Source organism: Nannobrachium achirus (assembly GCF_963921795.1).
Source record: "Nannobrachium achirus genome assembly, chromosome: 5".
NCBI classification, from domain to species: Eukaryota; Metazoa; Chordata; class Actinopteri; order Myctophiformes; family Myctophidae; genus Nannobrachium; species Nannobrachium achirus.
Window position 1 is genome coordinate 66777640 of NC_137814.1, and position 21711 is coordinate 66799350.

Here is a 21711-nt window from a genome sequence, read left to right on the forward strand (position 1 = left end):
AGAAGGCAATCTTTGAGGTTTGCTTGATGTGAGAATGAAAAGACATATCTTGATCAAACATAACCCCCAGATTCTTCACAGCAGCCTTAGAGGCCACGGTAATGCCATCCAGAGCAAAGTTCCTATCTGCTAGTTTGTCCCTTAGGTGCTTAGGGCCCAAGACGATAACTTCTGTTTTGTCAGAGTTGAGGAGTAGGTAGTTACTGGTCATCCAACTCTTTATGTCTTTGAGACATGCTTGCAGATTAGCCAGTTGATCCGTTTCATCTGGCTTCATTGACAGATATAATTGAGTGTCATCTGCATAGCAATGGAAGTGTATAGAATGTTTTCTAATGATTTCACCCAGAGGAAGCATATATAGGGTGAATAGTATTGGTCCAAGCACAGAGCCTTGTGGGACTCCGTATCTGACCTTTTCACGTAGTGAGGATGTATCATTAATGTTTACAAACTGAGATCTGTCCGACAGATAGGACTCGAACCATCCCAGTGCGGTACCCCGAATACCAACCAGGTGCTCTAGTCGTTGTAACAGAATATGGTGGTCGATAGTGTCAAAAGCGGCACTAAGATCCAGCAAAACTAACACGGAAAGGAGTCCGTTATCCAGCGCGATCAGGATATCATTTGTTACTTTCACAAGTGCTGTCTCAGTGCTATGGTGTGCTCTGAAACCTGACTGGAAAGTCTCAAATAAATTGTTGTTGTGTAAAAGGTCACACAACTGCTTGGCAACTGCCTTCTCAAGGACCTTAGAGAGGAACGGGAGATTCGATATAGGTCTATAGTTAGCTAAAAGACCTGGATCGAGAGTAGGCTTTTTGAGAAGAGGTTTGATTACTGCTACCTTAAAGGACTGTGGCACATAACCTGTCACAAGAGAGATATTTATCATATTGAGTAAGGAAGGACCGATCTGGGTCAAGACCTCCTTAAGTAATCTAGTGGGGACTGGATCGAGGAGACAGGTCGTTGACTTGGAGGAAGTGATAATCGAGGTGAATTCAGAGAGCTCGATTTGGGAGAGACTGTCCAAATACACACTAGGCTGCAAAGCCACTCCCGAGGCTGTAAGGTCCACATGTGGACCAGTAGGAGACAAAAGCAGTAGATCATCGATTTGATCTCTGATTTTCTTAATTTTATCATTAAAAAATCCCATGAAGTCATTACTACTGAGAGTTAGAGGAATACGCTGTTTCACAGAGTCACGGCCTTTTGTCAGCCCGGCTATGGTGTCAAAAAGGAACTTGGGATTGTTTTTATTTTCCTCTATTAGGGATGAATAGTAGGCAGTTCGGGCATTGCAAAGGGCCCTTCTATATAGCTTAAGGCTATTCTGCCATGCTATACAGGATTCGTCCCGTTTGGCTGAGCGCCATATTTTTTCCAGTTTGCGTGAGGCTCGCTTAAGGCTTCTGGTTTCATTGTTATACCAGGGGGCTAACCTCTGTTGCTTTATTACCTTCTTTTTAAGAGGAGCAACAGAATCAAGTGTCGTAAGAAGCGAGCTTGTGACACTGTCAACAAGGTGATCAGTCTGAGAGGGACTATAAATATACATATCTTCAACACGGTTGAAGCATATTGGACTAATGGCTAATGGCAGTTTTTCCTTGAATTTATTTATAGCTTTATCGGATAGATTTCTACCAAGGACATGTGTGTCCAATGGTGGGTAGTCCAATAGTGTGAACTCAAAGGTGATCAAATAGTGATCGGAGAGTTCCTTATCATGTGGGAAGACCACGAGATGTTCGATTTCAATGCCATACACCAAAACAAGGTCAAGGGTATGGTTGGCAATGTGTGTAGGTTTATCTACACACTGGGAGAAACCGATAGAGTCGATTAATGAACTGAATGCCTTACCAAGGCTATCAGTTTCTACATCAATGTGTACGTTCAGATCCCCATTTAAAATAATCTTATTAGTGGCGAGGACCAGACTTGACAAGAATTCTGAGAATTCAGATAGAAATAGAGTGTAAGCGCCAGGTGGGCGGTACACTGTGACAAATAATAGTGGCTGTGATGATTTCCAGCTTGGATGTGAAAGATTAAGAACTAGGCTTTCAAATGACTTGTAAGTAGGTTTGGCTCCTGGACTAATAGCCAAACTGGAGCTGAAGATGGCTGCAACTCCACCTCCTGTCCGTCCTGTGTCACGAGGGATATGTGTATTAGTGTGACTTGGCGGGGTGGCTGTATTGAGACCGACATAGTCGAGCTCACTCAGCCATGTCTCTGTAAGACAGCAAACATCAAGGTGATTGTCCGATATGATTTCATTTACTGTTACACCTTTTTTGCTTAAAGATCTAATGTTCAGGAGCCCACACTTAATATTTATATTTACTGGCATTACATCATTGGTTTTGATCTGTACTAAGTTTGTATGCACAGATCCTTGTCCAGCTGGTATATTACGCCTAACTGGTCGAACAGTTATAATTGTTTTAATTTGGGTAGGTGGCTGCTCTGGTGGAAGCACAGAGAAGTGTGTAAGACTGCAACTCTGCTTTCTGGTCTCAACTCTGGTTGGTCATAGATTCTTGATAAAGTCATCCATGTTTTTGGAGATAGTCTGCGCACCATCCCAAGTTGGATGTATGCCGTCTCTCCCCATCAGACCAGATTTCCCCTGGAAGGTTTGCCACTGATCAATAAAGCCCACGTTATTATCTGGGCACCAACTTGACAACCAGCGGTTGAATGAAGCCATACGACTGTACATTTCATCATTAGTCATATCTGGCAGGGGACCAGAGAAAATTACGGAGTCCGACATTGTCTTTGCATATGTGCACACTGACTCAACATTTATCTTAGTGATCTCCGATCTTTTGCGTTGTGTGTCATTGCCACCGCAGTGGATTATAATCTTATCATAGCGTTTAAATGTTTTACCTTTAGCAATTATTTGTAGGTTTGATTCAATGTCGCCCGCTCTGGCCCCGGGGATGCATTTAACTATGGTCCCTGGAGTCACTAGTTTCACGTTTCTCATTATAGAACTACCAATAACCAGAGTTGTATTCTTAATGACAGGTTTAGCCTGCTTAGAGGCTTTGTCATTGATCGGAGGTGGAGATAAATTCTCACTGACATGCTCAATGGGTGTATCAGTGAGTGGGGAAAATCTGTTTGAAACGTGAGGTGGTTGGTGTCCCGCGTGCTTTTGTTTTCGTTTACGCTTTCCACCAGTAACATCCACCCAGCCATTCATGGGTTGTTTATGGGAGCCACGGCCGGCCGCCGTTGGAAGCTATGCTAGCTTCCAACTCAAAGAGCCTCGCTTCCAGCGCTGCAAGCACCGTGCACCGGTCACAAACATCCGAGTCAACAAAGGAGTCGGGGTTGTAACTGTACATGAGACATACAGAGCAGGAATGATGCCCCGAGCGATACTGGAACCGGGGGCCGGGGGGGTAGGGGTGAAAAGCCATCGCCCGGCAGACAGGTTAGCTGCTAGGCTAAGGCTAAAAGCTAGGCTAAGTTGCCTAGCCAACAGTATGGACCTCTGAACAGCAGAACGTCAAGCTAGGCAGTCGAGCCCAAGTAGCGATAGGTCGCCACAGGGAACAGGGATAGTTTAGTTTAGTAGTTAGCAGTGATAATGTGTGCCTAAGTCACAACAGCACAACAAGATAGGCGCTTAGCAACAGAGCAGCTCCGTAGCAGCTCCGATTGCAAGACGCAAAACAGGAAATGACGCGACAGGCTTACCGTCAAAGGGTCCGTGTCTCTGTTGCTACACGGACTTGCCTAAGTCGTTAATGCCCTAGTCAGTGGTGCACTGACCTGTCCAAGCACCTCCCCCAAAATGTCATGTATTTGGCCGCAGATCCCCATCTCAAAATATGTTGTTCCAGGGACCTCCCAGAAGCAAATATTTTAGTCACAAATGTTCGCTTTTAAAAAAGGTTTATTCAAAGATTTGCCAAAAGAATCTTGTTTTTTCAGAAATAGCAGATGCCATGTATATCTGCTATTTTTTTCAATAGTTAAAGTATAAAATAATTCCAGCCATAAATGGGTTAACGGGTGCGTTCATGTGTGTGTTGATTTCGTTGACTAAAACTATGACGCGACTGTGTTTTTTTCACTGACGAAAACTAAATAAAAACTAAGCTGTGATGACTAGAACTGAGACTAAATGTATTGACAATTTCGTCAACAAAATAAAAACTAGACTAAAACGTTAGGGAGGGACTAGTGGAGAAGAGAGTCATTTGGTTCCTCTCAGGTGTTGCTTGCTGAAAATAGCAGATCTACAAGCTCACAACACGTCGCATTCCGACACGTTGTGAGCTTGTAGATATGCTATTTTCAGCACGCAACCAAGTGTAAAATCAGTCATTACGATGCCATCAAGGCCTGCCAAAATACATTTCAGTCGACAAAATCAACTGTAGATTTGGTCGCCTAAAAAATTATGATATTTAGTCGACTAAAATCAGACTAAAACTCAAACTTCTCAGGTGACTAAATTATGACTGAAACTAAATGACATTTTATTCAAAAGACTATGTCTAAAACTAAATCATCAATGTGCTGTCAGAAACAACATTGGTTGGTGTGTGTGTCGTCCAGGTGATTGACAGCAGGATGGTGTCAATCAGATGATTAACTTAACGTGCAACATTGTTTTCTCGCTCAACAGTAAACAAACCAACATAAAGTTTATAGAGGGTAAATGCACATGTCTAAAGTGACAATTTAAGCCTCTAAAATAACAAATTAAACATTGGCCAAATTGTCAAATATTAGAGTCAGAAATTGTGAAAATAGCAGATCTACATGCAACGCCTCACAGCACGAGGGGTTGTGAGCATGTAGATCTGCTCTTTTCACAATAGAACCGTGTTATACAAAATGTAATGCCTCAACTCTTACAACTCCAAGTGCTCGTCTGGGTGGGGGGTCAACTATGATTATTTTGGGGCTTGAAACCCTGACAAGGTTGAGAACCACTGCCATGGCTGCAACTGCAGTGATGGCAGGTCTTCACTCGGTAGAACCAGTAGAATCCCTAGAAACATATCCTACTTTATCATTCATTTCCAATTTAATGGGACTCTTCGACATTAACTCAGGAGGAGCCCGGATTCGAACTGGGAACCCTTCGGGAACCCTTCGTGCTCTAATAACGGTTTCTCTACCCCTGAGCTATGCCCCCCGTACTTGGCTTGCTGTAGTTACTCTGAGGACCCCCTAGGGGTCCCCGGACCCTGCCCCACTGTTGAAGCCCCTTTGCTTATAGAATGCTATTTTTTCTCTGCAGGTTATCATGACGGCCACATCGTGATCCGGTGGTTCTGGGGAGCGGTGGAGCGCTTCAACAACGAGCAGCGTCTGCGTCTGCTCCAGTTTGTGACGGGGACGTCCAGCGTGCCGTACGACGGCTTCAGCGCCCTGCGGGGCTCCAACGGGCTGCGGCGCTTCTGCATCGAGAAGTGGGGCAAGACCACCGCGCTGCCTAAGGTCAGCCCAGAGCCAGGTTTAACCCTGTTAAGACCGGGGGAACGCTCTATTATGCATTATTACTTTAACTTTTTATTTTATGCTTTAACTATTTAGCTTTAACTAAAAATAGCAGATATACAAGCTCACAGCCGCGCTGCAAGCTCATAGATCTGCTATTTTTTTGAAGATTTTAATATTTTTGTCCCGATTCTGTAAATATCTTCTAAATCCTTCTTCTAAAGCAGTGGTTCTCAAATTTTTTCATGTCAAGGACCCCCAAAATGATAGATATTTGGCCGTGGACCCCTATCTCAAAATATGTTGTCCCAGGGACCCCCGCCCCAGAAGCAAAGATTTGAGTTGAAAATTATATATTCACGACTTTTCAAAAATAGCAGATCTACAAGCTTGCAGCGCGGTGCCACGCTGTGAGCTTGTATATCTGCTATTTTTCAGTAGCTAAAGTAGGCCTATAAAAGTAGAAGACGCCTCAGGGCGACATTGCGCCAATTCTTGGCCATCTGGCCAGTGATGTTGTACAGCATATCGGACCAGTTACCCATATATTGAGACCCCTGGTACCCATATATGGAGATCCATGTACTGTATATGGAGATATGCTGTGAGAGCCCAAACATGCTTACTCAGTTATTCCTTATGTGAAATTCCTATGATGTCTATGACATCTGACATCATACCCTTTTTTTGTCCATACATGGAGATCCCTGTCTGTAGAACCAGCCATTAGTGTGGTATTTGGCCGATGTGGCCTCCATATATATATCAAGTCCTATTAGATATGGGCTTAATATTGATGACATCAGGGAACCCCATATATGGTCATAAAGGGGATTCTGTTAGTGTGACATCACAGTGAAGCCAAAAAAAAAAAAAAAAACATTCAAAGATTTGAAAACAAAAAATCAAGATAAAAAAAAATAGCAGATCTACAAGCTCGCAGTGAACTTGTATATATCTGCTATGTTTTAATAGTTGATGCATAAAATAATGTCCTTTGTGTGTGTGTGTGTGTGTGTGTGTGCGTGCGTGCGTGCGTGCGTGCGTGTGTGTGTTTCAGGGCTCACACGTGTTTCAACCGTCTGGACCTTCCTCCCTATCCGTCCTACACCATGCTGTACGACAAACTCCTCACCGCCGTGGAAGAGACCAGCACCTTTGGACTGGAGTAGCATCTCCACACACACACACACACACACACACACACACATATGCACGTGCGCACACGCGCCAACAAGTTTTGGACCTGGTGTTTACACCCACACACACACACACACAAACTGTCACGAGGAATTGTATCAGTGAGTCATCCTGAAATAAATCAAGTTGTGCTGAGCGGATGGGAGCCGAGGCCACCATGTTTGTGCCCCCTGAAGCGTCGTCACAGCGCCGGTGTCCCCAGGGTGGCATGCAGAGTCACACCCACCACCACATCCTCCATGGGAAGCGTCACTGTGATGTCACTGTGATCCCAGGCCGCGCCACCAAACTACACAGGGACAATGCTAGTCCACTCCTAAGGCTCAATAGCCCCTTTTCCTCTGCAAGGTGGAACCAGAGCTTTCAGGAACCTCAACCTATTTTTTTGGTTCTTGGTTGTGTTTCCATTGCGTACGGCCCAGACGAGACGTTCCTGGAACCTTTTTTAGGTCCTGCTCCTGAGGTAGAACTAAACTTTCGTTCTGGGAACCTATGGGAGGGGCCAGCAGCACTGCTGGTCTTTTTTGGGACCTTCCCGGTTAGTTCTGGTTTTATGGAAACGTAAGCAGAACTTGGTCTCGGAACTTCACAGGTTCTTGAAAGTTCTTGGTTCTGGAAAGTTCTGGTTCCAGTTCTGTAGGGCCAATTCTACAGTGGAAATGGGGCTTATCATAGTACCGGGTGAAGAGCTATCACCTCACCGCGGTGTAGTTTTCTAGCTATCACCTAAAAAATCAATAACAAAGCCTAGGTGATAGCTAGAAAACTACACCGCGGTGAAGTGATAGCTCTTCAACCTTGGACTATGATAGAGGCTTTACTGTCACTCGCTGGAAGTAGCCAGTAGTCAGCTTGACTTGAAGATGTTTTTTTTTTCTTGTTTTTTTTTTTGCATTTTGTTTGCATCACACCTCAAAACAGTTGTACATTCAGAATGTTAATGTCCTTTGTTCACCCCCAAAAACTATGTGACAAACCTGTAAACCACGACTTCTCCAGATTGAGACCTGAATTTAGCATGAAGTCGATACTCAATATATTAAACACCAACCTTGAGAAAGTCTTGTCTTGTCTGTGATGCTGAGCGACTTAAAGACACCTCTTTAAGTTCTGGTTTTCATGTGTCTAGGAGGTTGACAGTACTTCATTAGACCCCCTGGTGTGGTTGTAATGAGCAATTATGTATTCCCTTTGTATTTTGGGTTTCTTCCTGGAGGCTGACACCTTGTGGGTCAAAAGTGCCGATCCAAAAACACAGATTAAATGACATCATAAACGCATCCCCTCCCATTTTACCATACACCCAACACTGGGGGTTTGGCTTCAGCTGGGTCACCACCCATCATGCATACTTAATGAACTGGTGGGTGTGGCCACATAAAAAACACATTTTATCTCTTTATGTACACTTTTTTGTAAAACATCTTCCTCCTATTATAATCATAATAATACCTGATAATAATCATGTTTTAGGGGGGGGGGGGGGGGGGATCCTGGCACTGCATCTTTAACCACCCAGGGATTGTGTGAGATTGCTGGGGGAGGGGGGTTTCCATGACGGGTTTCCATTCCAACAGGTCCCCATTCCGAAACACCATGGTTAGCATTCACCAGTGTTGGCAGGTTAGCATTTCACCAGGTTAGCATTCACCAGCGTTAGTTTTACTGAGGTTAGGGTTAAGGTTAGGTTCGGAATTAGGGCATTAACGACTCATACTACCCTACTAATAGGGTGAGCAGGCGGGGGTTTTATCCATAACATTTTTCATTTATTTTTAATAATTATTTTTTATTTTCTGAAACAACAGAGACAAACATACAGTATGTCCATATATGTCCACATATGGGCATTCCCAGATATGGGCTTAATATTGATGGCTTCAGGGATATATGGGCTTAAAAGGGACAAGGACAGAATTCATTTGAAAGTGTGGTTGCCGTGACGTGAGTCACACTTGCGAATTAATACATTTTTGGCCATATATGGAGCATGACGTGAGACGTCACGTGACTGACTGACGAACATGGTTAAAAGCTCAGACAGCTTGTTTGTAAAATACTTGCACATTTTGACTGGTTATAGAACATGGAGTTGCCGAATCTTTATACTTTTTACACCTCCAATGGCTGATTTTAGCCATTGGATTTGTTTACGAAATGCAAATGCAACAAGTGCGGACAGCTTCTCTCTGTGGCTACACTGTCAGAACACAACGATATGCACACATTACTTTGCCCCCTCCCCCCACAAAAGCAGATAACCACACTTACATTTTAGTTTTCCTTTCATATTCTCAAGTCTGATACATCAAATAAAGAGGCGGGGTTTCTGACCCCTTTAAGTCATCTTACTGGTCAACCTCTGTTGACAAAGGGCCAAGACAGAATGTCTGTCCCAGCAGGGGAGGAAGGTCACCTATCTATCTCTCTGTCTGTCTGCAGGATCCATAGGCGATTCTAGCCTCTTCCAGCAGGGGGTGCACGACCTCTATTACCTCATGCACGCGCGCATTGCGGATATTAGCGGTTTTGTAATGTTGTTTTAGCGGATTTCTGCAGTTAATTTTGTACCCAAATGTAACACAATATAAACAAAAAAAAGTGTAAAACAGGTGCTTCTTTTTCTAGACACCATATGTCTATCTATAGGATTTATTTACTTATTTTGCAGACAGAGGCAGCACAGCCAGGACATATAAAGACAAACATCAAGTTAATCATCATTCATCAAGCAATCAAGCAGTCATTTACAGTGTCAAATAAGCATTTCACAAAAACAAATAGTAGACACATCCTTATTACACAATGAACTGCAGCCTCCGGGTTTTGGCACTTGCAAACCTTTCAATTATTTTCTGCACTTTAATTTCGTGTATTTTCTCAATCTGTAAAATGCCTATATCTGACACTCTTTTATCAGTCATGGTTGTCCATAAATACGTTTTTAGTTGTCTCAAAGTAGAGAAACTGCGCTCAGCTGAAGCACTCGTAACTGGTATGGTGAGGTACAGTGTGTAGACGTGTTTTAATGTACCAAATGAATCAGAATTATGCATTCCCTTCTCTTGAAAAAAAGCAAGTTTCTTTTCAAACAGTGTCGTGTCCTCCATTTATTTTTTTTTGCGCACGTTCTCTTCAATATAACGAAATAGTTGAAAAAAGGGAACATAATAGACTATGCACTTGGAGGGAGTACAACAGCATTGTGTAAACAGAGATGTGTCTTTATGTACCTGTCCTCCTGAAAGCTTGCTCGGCGTTCTCAGAACCAAAGGCCCGACATGGAAAGCAGAACGCCCGGTCATGGCGCACGCTATACTCCAGCCAGGCAAAATCTTTAAACCACTCCTTTCTGAATTTGCGTTGTTTTTCGCCAGCGGCCTTTAATGGACATTCTACATCTTCTGGCTGATATGGACCCAAAGCCAAAAACTGCTTGGCTTTATCCGGGCCATGGCAAGGGTCTCTTTCATGAACAAAGTTGGCTTCATTTGGCTCCTCTGGGTCTGGGCCTGGGGTAACAACAGTTGAGTCTGGAGTGGGGCTTGCTTGCTGTGGAGGAACCGGGGCCTCGGTCTCCGGCAACGGCGAGCCTTCCACAGTGATGTCGGTGGCTGGATCACTGCTGCTGCAAGCTCCGTCCACCTCCTCTGGTTCACGTTCATTAGCATTACTGTCAGTGTCGAGTGAACTACTATACTTGCCCCTCCACCTCTCTTTTTGCGCACATTTTACAAATCACGATCACTGTTTTATTTAATAATTATAAAATAAAGTTACATTACAAAAAAAAAAAAAATCAAAATGGCCAGGGGGTGCACGTGCACCCTAGGACACCCCTTAAAATCGCCTATGGGATTACGCAACAACTACCAGACCAAACTACACAAAAGTGTCGCATTGGCCCACTTAGATGCAATATCATTTTCACATGGGGGTCCACTGCCAAATATATAACTTTGGTTTGAGCACCACTCATATACGGTAGCAACATACGTTTTTTCAGAAAACTGTTAGGATTTAGAAGACATAATCTGCCTCAGGTGTTAGGTCACTTCAACGCTGCATAATATTCACATTGTGTGTGTGTGTAATCATGACAGTCTAGCCACTTAAACCCTCTTCCTTAGTTGACTGGGATCCACCAGGGCTCTGTACTAGTCTGGATGGATCCAAATTCCAAATACTACATAATTACATCATCACGCAATGACATCACAACATTGTCATCACAACCAATGCACTTGTCTTTAAAAGTAAACGTCCAATAAACCAAATGTCATTCAACAACTATTCAAACTAATTAAATTGTTGTTTAACAACTTATCAGTAAATTAGTTGCACTGATTCACAGCGGTGCTGGAGTGTGAAATGATTCACTGGACAATACATCTGAAAGGAGGACCTGAAGAGTACTACCATGCTGCTGTGGTAGTCGGACACAAGCTGTACTCATTTGGAGGATACAACAACTACCTGAACAACAAGGACCAGATTGAAGTCCACATCTTCAACACATTGTCTTTGCGTTGGAGGAAGTTGCCCCCAGTGACAAATGGAAGAGGACAAAGTCCTATTGAGGTTCCAACCAGGCGCTATGGCCACACAGCTGTGCTGGTAGAGGAAATAGTCTACATCTGGGGAGGGTCTCCTTACTGCAATGTGCTTTATGCCTTTGATGCTGACACCCACAGTTGGTTCAAACCCAATATTTCTGGAACTATTCCAGAAGCAAGGAGGTTACACTCAGCCTGTCTCCTGGGGAAGTTCATGTATGTGTATGGAGGACTCACCCAGCTGTCTGTATATACTAATGACATGTACAAGTTGGACACCACCATAATGGGCTGGTCTTTAATTAACACCAGAGGAACCCCACCACCTGCTTCCCGCAGTAACTCTGCCACCATCATTGGAACAAAGATGTTTGTATTCGGGGGCTGGGGGAGACAGGGGAACTTAAACAACAATACTGTGTTTGACACAGAGACCAACTGCTGGCTGAAGACACTTTCTGCACTGCTTCTCCCAGAAGAATGTTACTGTCATTCAGCCTTTGCCTACAATGGAGAGCTGTACATATTTGGTGGCTGGAATGGGAACCAGGACTTCAATGATCTGTGGAAATTCAGTCCAGAGACCTTTTCCTGGAAGCAGGTTGACACCAAGGGGAAAGACCCCTGTAGGATGCGTGGGATGTGCTGTTGCATGGTGGGAGATCGTATCATCATCTTTGGAGGATACAATGACAAACCATACGGTACATTCACTGATGACCTGTACATGTTAGATTTAAGTCCTAGCCTGAAGACGTTATGCAAGCTATCAGTTGTTCATTATGGTCTGAACTCCCACATGACATCAGGTGGGAACTGGCAACCATGACTACCAACAGCAACAAAACAAAATGACAGCCCCACCCCCCCCACCCCCATGAGGAGGTCCAAACCATCTTTTTTTCTCCCCAAAACTTCAAAACTCGGTTGTTGCCTGAAAAGGTTGAGAACCACTGACCTACCACACCAAATGGACCCTTACAGGTCTGTATGGACCTTTACTGGGTCGTGAGCGATAAAATAGCAGCCAGGAGAATGATACTTGCAGGACACTGCCAAAGACACCAAAAGCTGCCAGCCAGCAAACTGGTGCTGTGGGAACCAACACATGGGCACCGGTCACCAGGACGTCCCACACTAACATTTGTGGATGTACGCAAGAAAGACGCAGGAGCGCAAAGCACGAACGAACTGGCCGGATGTATGGAGAACCGGGATTAGATAGATAGATAGATAGATAGATAGATACCGTAGATAGATAGATAGATAGATAGATAGATAGATAGATAGATACCTTTATTATCCCAAGGGGGAAAATCAGTTGCTTAGAGGCAGCACAGCAGTATAAGGTTATTTACAGAGAAGTATCTACAAGATAAAGAAAACAAGAACAGAGTACAGACTACAGTAAGAGCAAGGTACATCAATAAAGGGAAAATTTTAAAAAAAGGAAAAAAAAAAAATATATATATATATATATATATATATATATTGTACATAAAGTGTCCTAAAACCCAACTATCAATATAATACAGTGCCCGAATCAAAGTGACCATAACAGTCAATGCTAGTTAGTGCAACAAGTATCTCACCATCATGTCAAACACAAGCAGAAATACTCAAAAACGACTAACAAAACCTAATAGTGCAGTGTCCAAAGGTCAGTGCGATAAAAACAACTAGTAAAAGAAAAGAAAAAACAAGAAAGGGTGACGCAGCAAGATTACTGGAAGCGACGATGGAAGGCTCGTCTGAGGACGACCTAGAGAGAGAATTGTCAGCTCATTATGTAATAAAAGAATGAGTGCATAACGTAATAATGGATTTTTCTATAATGTAATAATGTGTTACGAATCAAAGTGACCATAACAGTCAATGCTAGTTAGTCCAACAAGTATCTCAACATCATGTAAAAAAAAAGCAGAAATACTCAAAAACGACTAACACAACCTAATAGTGCAGTGTCCAAAGGTCAGTGCGATAAAAACAACTAGTAAAAGAAAAAACAAGAAAGGGTGACGCAGCAAGATTACTGGAAGCGACGATGGAAGGCTCGTCTGAGGACGACCTAGAGAGAGAATTGTCAGCTAATAATGTAATAAAAGAATAATGGATTTTTCTATAATGTAATAATGTGTTACATTAAGAACCACATGTAGCTGCTCATAATGTAATGACAGTTCATCATGTAATAATGGCCCATATTGTGGAGAAAAGTCTTACATTGTCATATCGATGGCCAAAACCCAAAACCTCCTATCTGCAAATTTCATGATTTTTGGATTTCACTTGAAATGAGGACAACAGGCTATGCTGCAAGATCGTTCTGCCCCTCATTTTGCCAAAAATGTAATGTGACTAGAAATAATAGATAGGTTTTAATGTTGAACACACATTTTCTTTTTCCTTTTCCCAAAAAAGTGTTTTTTTCAGATAAGAGGTTTTGCGTTTTGGCCATCGATATTATACCTCTGTTGACAAATGTAGCAACTGTTAGCTGGTAACAGACGGACTGACGGACGGACGGAATAGTAATGTAATGTAATAATGGTCCATACTCATAGAGTCATAGAGTGTCATATTTATTGTGACCGTAGGTCGCATGTACTATGAAAATCTGCAGCTATTGTTCGTCAGTCAGTCACGTCTCACGTCATGCTCCATATATGGCCAAAAATGAATTAATTCGCAAGTGTGACTCACGTCACTGCAACCACACTTTCAAATGAATTCTGTCCTTGTCCCTTTTAAGCCCATATATCCCATCAATAGCCATCAATATTAAGCCCATATCTGGGAATGCCCATATATGGACATACTGTATATCAGTCTCTTTTGTTTCAGCGCGCCCTCGCCCTTAAAGCGATATTTCACTCTCAAAAAATGTTTTGGTAATGTTATCGTCTAATTTTATCGTCTAATGAGGCTTTTATGAACACCTTGAGCTTGATTCAATATTTTGATATTTGATGTAAATGTTACCGGGCCTCTCCCCACACACACTTACTGTAACTTCAAACTTAATTTTAACCATGATAGGTTCATTAAAACACCCATTATTTTTTTCTGGTGACTCATACTACCCTCCTAATACGTGAGCAGGCCATGTTTTATCCATAACTTTTTTCATTTATTTTTGAGCGGTGGTCACGCCGCTCCTATACGTGGCCGTGTGTGTAGACGTACGTGTATGTGCGTCCGTATGTAGCCTCAAACCTTTTCTGACCACACATGTTAAGGGAGGGGCGCTGTTTTCAGGCCAGGCCAGGCACACACACACACACACACACGCACACACACACACACACAGGGGGGAAGGGGGGAGGGGGGGGGGGGGGGGGGGGGGGGGGGGGGGGGTTGGTGGGTAAACCACCGCTCAGTTCACACGGGTGTGATTTTAATAATTATTTTTTGTATTCAATTTATTCAATTTTCCCAAATAATTATTAAAAATAAATGAAAAGGGTTATTTAGAAAACACGGCCTGCTCACGTATTAGGAGGGCATTATGATAGTTATAGTTACCTACTCCTCCCGCGAGGGAAATTCAGATATCGCAGCCCAACCCAGCTGCTTTTTTCAGCTTAACCCAGCTGAACCCAGTGCAGCCCACAAGGAGCGCGGAGCAGTGATAGCTGGAGCGGGGAATCGTACCTGCGACCTCTGGGGCCTCCGGAGTCCTAGGTATGGACACTAATCACTCAGCCATCACTGCTCAATGAGTGCTTATGCTTATGAGTCACCAGAAAAAAATAATGGGTGTTTTTAATGAATCTATCATGGTTAAAATAGAGTTTGAAGTTACAATGGGTGTGTGTGGGGAGAAAAGCCCATAAGGTGTGTCCCTGTTGAAAGTGGAATATCCCTTTAAGTCATCTTACTGGTCACCTCTGTTGACAAAGGGCCAAGACAGAATGTCTGTCCCCGAGGGGAGGAAGGTCACCTATCTATCTCTCTGTCTGTCTGCAGGATTACTCAACAACTACCAGACCAAACTACACAAAAGTGTTGCATTGGCCCACTTAGATGCAATATCATTTTCACATGGGGGTCCACTGCCAAATATATAACTTTGGTTTGAGCACCACTCATATACGGTAGCAACATACGTTTTTTCAGAAAACTGTTAGGATTTAGATTTGGTCACTTCACGCTGCATAATATTCACATTGTGTGTGTGTGTGTGTGTGTGTGTGTGTGTGTGTGTGTGTGTGTGTGTGTGTGTGTGTGTGTGTGTGTGTGTGTGTGTGTGTGTGTAATCATGACAGTCTAGCCACTTAAACCCTCTTCATTAGTTGACTGGGATCCACCAGGGCTCTGTACTAGTCTGGATGGATCCAAATTCCAAATACTACATAATTACATCATCACACATATGACATCACAACATTGTCATCTCAACCAATGCACTTGTCTTTAAAAGCAAACGTCCAATAAACCAAACGTCATTCAACAACTATTCCAACTAATTAAATTGTTGTTTAACAACTTATCCAGTAAATTAGTTGAACAATTCACGTTGGTGCTTGAGTGTGAAATGATTCACTGGACGATACATCTGAAAGGAGCACCTAAGAATTCCTACCATGCTGCTGTGGTAGTCGGACACAAGCTGTACTCATTTGGAGGATACAACAACCTATACTTCAACAACCTGAACAACAAGGACCAGATTGAAGTCCACATCTTCAACACATTGTCTTTGCGTTGGAGGAAGTTGCCCCCAGTGACAAATGGAAGAGGACAAAGTCCCATTGAGGTTCCAACCAGGCGTTATGGCCAAACAGCTGTGCTGGTAGAAGAAATAGTCTACATCTGGGGAGGACATCCTTTCTGCAATGTGCTTTATGCCTTTGATGTTGACACCCACAGCTGGTTCAAACCCAATATTTCTGGGTCTATTCCAGAAGCAAGGAGCTTCCACTCAGCCTGTGTCCTGGAGAAGGTCATTTATGTGTTTGGAGGACTCACCCAGCTGACTGTATATACTAATGACATGTACAAGTTGGACACCACCATAATGGGCTGGTCTTTAATTAACACCAGAGGAACTCCACCACCTGCTTCATACGGTCACTCTGCCACCATCATTGGAACAAAGATGTTTGTATTCGGGGGCTGGGGGAGACAGGGTTACTTAAACAACAATACTGTGTTTGACACAGAGACCAACTGCTGGCTGAAGACACTTTCTGCACAGCTTCTCCCAGAAGAACGTTCACGTCATTCAGCCTTTGCCTACAATGGAGAGCTGTACGTATTTGGTGGCTGGAATGGGAAACAGTGCTTAAATGATCGGTGGAATTTCAGTCCAGAGACCTTTTCCTGGAAGCAGGTTGAGACCAAGGGGAAAGACCCCTGTAGGATGCATGGGATGATCTGTTGCATGGTGGGAGATCGTATCATCATCTTTGGAGGATACAATGACAAACCATACGGTACATTCACTGATGACCTGTACATGTTAGATTTAAGTCCTAGCCTGAAGACGTTATGCAAGCTATCAGTTGTTCATTATGGTCTGGATGAGTCTGAACTCCCACATGACATCAGGTGGGAACTGGCAACCATGACTACCAACAGCAACAAAACAAAATGACAGCCCCCCCCCCCCCCCCCCCCCCCTCACACACAGTGAGCCCACTACATTAAATAAACAAATAAATAAATAAATAAACAACAACATGGTCTAAGCATAGAAACACATATCGTCGTTGTCGGGCGGAAACCTCATATCTCCAAGTTTCAAATGTGTACTTTCTTTCGCAAAGTAAAGCCCTGCTTCATCATACAAGGCCGTCCCACAAAAGTAGTGAAAACAGCAGATCTTCAAGCACACAACGCCGTGTGCTTGTAGATCGGCTGTTTTCACTAGTCTAAATCATTTTAAAATGATAACTGCAAAACAAACGGTTTCGGACACACAAGTTTTTCACCCGACAACGACGACATATAGGTGTCAATCTGTCATAGGTGAATTAGGTGACCCATTTATTTTTTTCCCCAGGTGACGGGTGTTTTTTCTTTTTTTTTTCATGTGACAGTTTTTTTTCCCCCCAGGTGACAGATGTTTTATCTTGTAGCTGACACATGTGTCCTTTCCTCCTATAGGTGACAGATGTTTTATCTTGTAGGTGACACATGTGTCCTTTCCTCCTATAGGTGACAGATGTTTTATCTTGTAGGTGACACATGTGTCCTTTCCTCCTACAGGTGACAGATGTTTTATCTTGTAGGTGACACATGTGTCCTTTCCTCCTATAGGTGACACATGTGTCCTTTCCTCCTACAGGTGACAGATGTTTTATCTTGGTGACACATGTGTCCTTTCCTCCTATAGGTGACAGATGTTTTATCTTGTAGGTGACACATGTGTCCTTTCCTCCTATAGGTGACAGATGTTTTATCTTGTAGGTGACACATGTGTCCTTTCCTCCTACAGGTGACATATGTTTTATCTTGTAGGTGACACATGTGTCCTTTCCTCCTATAGGTGACAGAGAGAGAGCTGAAGGGGGGCGGGGCCAACATCAACGTAACAGAGAAGAACAAGAAGGAGTACATGGACCGCATGGTGAAGTGGAGGGTGGAGAGGGGCGTGGTGCAGCAGACAGAGGCCCTGGTCAGGGGCTTCTATGAGGTGTGTGTGTGTGTGTGTGTGTGTGTGTGTGTGTGTGTGTGTGTGTGTGTGTGTGTGTGTGTGTGTGTGTGTGTGTGTGTGTGTGTGTGTGTGTGTGTGTGCGTGCGTGTGCGTGTGCGTGTGCGTGTGCGCAAGGCACCGAGTGCCACATTCCAAGCTTGTAGATCTGTTTTTTTTTTTTCTAGAAAATGTGTGCAAGTCTTTGAATATTTTGACCCGATTCTATAAGTGGCTTCCAAATCCTTCTTATGTTTTTTGAAAAACCTATATTACCTTTATGTCAGTGGTAGGGCATTAACCAAAAAGTCGACAAGTCGACTCCCACCAGGGAAAGTCGAAGAAAACTAAAAACAACTAAAAACGTATTTTTTCATCATTATTTTCGCTCCATGTGTACGTGTGTAGTGTGTACAGCATTCAAACCGTAGGATTGCTTATCGTCAAGGAAAGAATGATTCTCTCATTTTACAACTGTGTCCAAACACCTCCCCCAAAATGACATGTATTTGGCCGCAGATCCCCATCTCAAAATATGTTATTCCAGGGGCCTCCCAGAAGCAAACATTTGAGTCACAAATGTTCGCTTTTAAAAAGGTTTATTCAAAGACTTGCCAAAAGAATCTTAGCAGATGCCATGCAGAGAGCTTGTTTAGGCCTATCTGCTATTTCTTTCAATAGCTAAGTATAAAATAATTCCAGGCCTAAATGGGTTTAATGGGTGCGGTGCGTTCATGTCAGTGTTGATCTCGTCGACTAAAACTATGACAAAAAATATTTTCACTGACGAAAACTAAATAAAAAGTAAGCTGTGATGACTAAAACTAAGACTAAATATACAATTTCGTCAACAAAATAAAAACTAGACTAACAAAATAAAAACTAGACCCTAACGTTATACGTTAGGGAGGGCCTTGTGGAGAAGAGAGTGATTTGGTTGCTCTCAGGTGTTGCGTGCTGAAAATTGCAGATCTGCAAGCTCACAACGCGAGCTTGTAGATCTGCTATTTTCAGCACGCAACCAAGTGTAAAATCAGTCATTACGATGCCATCAAGGCCTGCCAAAATACATTTCAGTCGACGAAATCAACTGTAGATTTAGTCGCCTAAAAACGTATGATATTTAGTCGACTAAAATCAGACTAAAACTCAAACTTCTCAGGTGACTAAATTATGACTAAAACTAAATGACATTTTATTCAAAAGACTATGACTAAAACTAAATGACATTTTATTCAAAAGACTATGACTAAAACTAAATCAAAATGTGCTGTCAGAAACAACATTGGTTGGTGTGTGTGTCGTCCAGGTGATTGACAGCAGGATGGTGTCGGTGTTCGACGCCAGGGAGCTGGAGCTGGTGATCGCCGGCACCGCCGAGATCGACCTGACAGACTGGAGGAACAACACCGAGTACCGAGGAGGTATACTCCCTCTGTCTGTCTGTCTGTCTGTCTGTCTGTCTGTCTGTCTGTCCGTCCCATAGACAACTGGTTCTCAACCTGGGGGTCGGGACCCCCAGGGGGGTCCCCACATTATTTTGGGGGGTCCCCGGATGTTAAGCTAAATGTTAACATTTCACTCAACAGTAAAAAAAAACAACATAAAGTTGAAGTGTATAGAGGGTATCTGCACATATTTGAAGTGACAATTTAAGGACTTTAAATACCTTTTTAGTACCTCTGGTCAAACATTGGTCAAATTGTCAAATATTAGAGGCTGAAATTGTGAAAATAGCAGATCTACATGCTTTGTGAGCATGTAGATCTGCTATTTTCACAATGGAATAGATCGAGTCAAACCAAATGTAATGCCAACTCCTACAATTCCAAGTGCTTGTGCAGGGTGGGGGATCCCCAGTTAAAATATGATTATTTTGGGGGGTCCCCAGTTAAAATATGATTATTCTGGGGGTCACGGCCTGAAAAGGTTGAGGACCACTGCCATAGACCACTGGTTCTCAACCTTTTCAGGGGGTCAATTGGGTATGGCAGGGGTATGCAGCTGCCATAGCCTGGGTCCAGGGGGGAAAATAAAAGTTACCTTTAAATATAAATCCATAAATGTTTCTTTGTCTATCTGTGCTTGTTATTATGTTGTTAAATTACAGTAAAATAACTACAAATGCAAAATGTAACAAAATGTTCACTTTAACAAGGTATTATGATTATATTCTCCACACTTGTATTCTCCCCATCTTGACATAATGGTATATTCCCAGGTTCCGCAGGTCAGCTGCACAGGTGCAATGCATTATTGTTAATTGTGGCACGTTTACTAACATGCCAATTTTATCTACACTTGAACAACCGTTCCAGGATGCCATATCCAGCCCAAGAAACCGTAGAAACGGGGGGAAAAAATAAAATGTACTTCTTAAAATAAATGTATCATGCCCTTAGCTTTTTCTGAACTGATGCCACTGAACCTTTTCAGGTTGTGACCCCCCAAATAATCATATTTTAACTGGGGACCCCCCACCCTGATGAGCACTAAGAGTTGAGGCATTACATTTTGTATAACACGGTTCTATTGAAAATAGACGATCTACATGCTCACAGTGAGCATGTAGATCAGCTATTTTCACAATTTCTGACTCTAATATTTGACAATTTGGTCAATGTTCAATTGCCAAATTATTTTGGGGGGTTCCCAGATGATTAACTTAACATAAAGTATAAGTGTATATAGAGGGTATCTGCACATTTCTAAAGTGACAATTTAACCCTTAAGTGCTGTTCGGGTCATTTTGACCCGTTTTACATTTTCATTTGGAAAAAAAAGGTAGAAGTTTAAATTTTTTCCACCTGAAACTCACTGGCCTTAAAGATTCTTCTGAGATGAACATGTAAAAACAATATTTTTGCACTACACCCATGCTACACCCCTCTCATATTTTTTGAACCTTTAGTGCTGTTCGGGTCATTTTGACCCGGAAGCACAGATGCACAGAAATACACAGTATTATGCCAAAACACAGACACACAGTCACCCCCACTTCTAACACCCCCCTTCCGAAGCCCCAATCCGAACCCTCCACCCCTCCCCCACACCCCCCCCCCCCCCGCCTCCCCACAACTAACCCCCCCTCCCCTGATGCACAGAAATACAAGGAATCATGTACAAACACAGATACACAATCACCCCCTAACCCCTTCCACCCCTTCCACCCCTCCCCCCTCCAACCCCCCTCACCTCACCCTTACCCCCTCCCCTCTAAACCCCCAAACCCAACCCCACCTCCCTCCCACCACCCCCCCCCCACCACCCCAGATGCACAGAAATAAAAGAAAGCATGTATACTAACACAAACACACAGTCACCTCCTCCCCCCCCTCCCTCCTATGCCCCCCCCCCCTCACACACACACACACACCCTACACCCCCTCACCCCTCCCCTCCTCACCCCTCACCCTCACCCTCACCCCTCACTTATTTGAAGTTTTCCTTGTGACTGTACTGTATCTTAGGGGAAATGTTACATGATTTTACATAAACATAAGGTGCTGTAAAGTAACACTGTAATTCAGGGGTGCTGTGGATGAAAATGTTGTTTACAGGGGTGCCCTGAGACCAAAGTGTTTGAAAACCTCTGTCCTAGTGTATACGTTCAAGTGCATATTCATATGTGACGTTCATGTGTGTTCTGCTCTATGTGAGAATGATGTCCTGTTCTTGAACCACAAGTATTCAATTAATGGGCATATTGGGGGGGGGGGGGGGGGGGGAGTTCATAAAAACATTGATTTAAATGTTTTCCTACAAGCATGAGCAATATTGCCCAGTATTAAATAAAGTCGTTTTTTACCTGAATTTCAGCTAAATCAG